Below are 1,433 nucleotides of genomic sequence, written 5' to 3'. Positions count from 1 at the left end.
AGAATTCCCAGCTTTCAACTAAATAATTGAAAACATTATAAGTAACTTAAGAAATTATTGCTATTAATCATTTTGTTCGAGAGCCCGCGGGACTAGATCTATTGTTATTCTCATTATATATATATCGAATAATAGTGATTAAATATTTTTTACAGGAATTCCAAGCAATAAAATTCTGAGAATTTTCATGTGGCAAATTAAATTTAAAAATGGTTTCGTGTATTTATTAAATACACATAAAGTGGTTTGTTATTTTCAACAAACCCTGATCAGTAAATTTTACGAATTGTTTGGATGTCATATTTTCATCCGTGTACACTTGTGTCAGTATGGGTAAACCACATGGAACACGTTTAAAAAACTAAGTTGTGCAGTGATATATGTTAGCCCGAGGGATGCATACAAGATAATCCGCTTTTCTTATCGATCTGCGTTACTGCTATTTTCTTTAAATAAAATGTTTGATTTAAAAGAATAACTGAAACTGAATGAGTTATTCATGCAAAAATATATTTTTTTTATGATGAACATTTTTATGGTCTATAAAAAATCAGAAAAAATAATTTCATTTGTTTTATATTTTAAAAGAATATGCGGGTCATACATATGTCAGATTTTTCAAGTAAAATGAAATGCCATTAAAATAAATTCATAATCGCATCACTAGAAATATTTACATCGACAGTGATTGTTATATTAACTTAGTCATTTACCAATTACTCAATTAAATTAAAAGTTTAATGATTTTTTTTTTGTTTAATTGGTCAAATGCACTGAATATAAATCATGAAATGTTGAAATCATTGACCATTAACGCCAATAGATGCTTCAAAACGAAAGTATGAATGCATTTATGCACATTATTATTCAATTAAGAAATTCATCGCATTACATCATGGAGTTATGGCAAAGTTTAAGTTCTCTAAAAAAATAACTCACAACGCTTACCGAAAGATTAAATAAATAACAGGTTTTACACCGGAAATCATAAGCCTTTAAAAGGGGAAATGTATAAATATATAAAATGTAACGACCAAGCCCAACATGGATAAAGGTTGATTTGTGTAGGCGCGCATATGCCGTGGTTATTTATTACACTTTGAAAGAGAAAAGCGATTATACGGGTGCAAAATGTGCAGTAAGAAAACGGCAATAATAATATTATAATCGCAGTTCTTTCATTGTACCTAAAAAATCTGAGCTTTTCCCTCGCCAAGAGAGCCTGTAAGTACAACACATAGTTTGGGGTGAGAAAAACCCAGGGCTGCTACGTTAAATGGTTTAAATAAAACGTATTAATCGTTTTAGCGAGGTCGTTCGACCGTTTTACTTGAATTAATATTTAATTTTCACGCCGAAAAGCTTTAACCGGGTGAAAGATGCAAGCCGTGTGTACGCGAGTAAAAAATAATGATGTCTAATACAGCCCCCCC

General features: G+C 30.6%; 1 protein-coding gene across 1 annotated transcript in view; it reads left to right on the top strand.

Annotated features, from left to right (window-relative positions):
• The window catches only part of LOC126908685 (uncharacterized protein MCAP_0864-like), a 244,180-nt gene that overhangs the window by 57,368 nt on the left and 185,379 nt on the right, over positions 1-1,433 (top strand). The gene's annotated exons all lie outside the window — the stretch shown is intronic.

This window comes from Daktulosphaira vitifoliae, unplaced genomic scaffold (genome assembly GCF_025091365.1).
Source record: "Daktulosphaira vitifoliae isolate Bord-2020 unplaced genomic scaffold, ASM2509136v1 Scaffold_5, whole genome shotgun sequence".
NCBI lineage: Eukaryota > Metazoa > Arthropoda > Insecta > Hemiptera > Phylloxeridae > Daktulosphaira > Daktulosphaira vitifoliae.
This window is presented reverse-complemented; position numbering and strand designations above follow the sequence as displayed.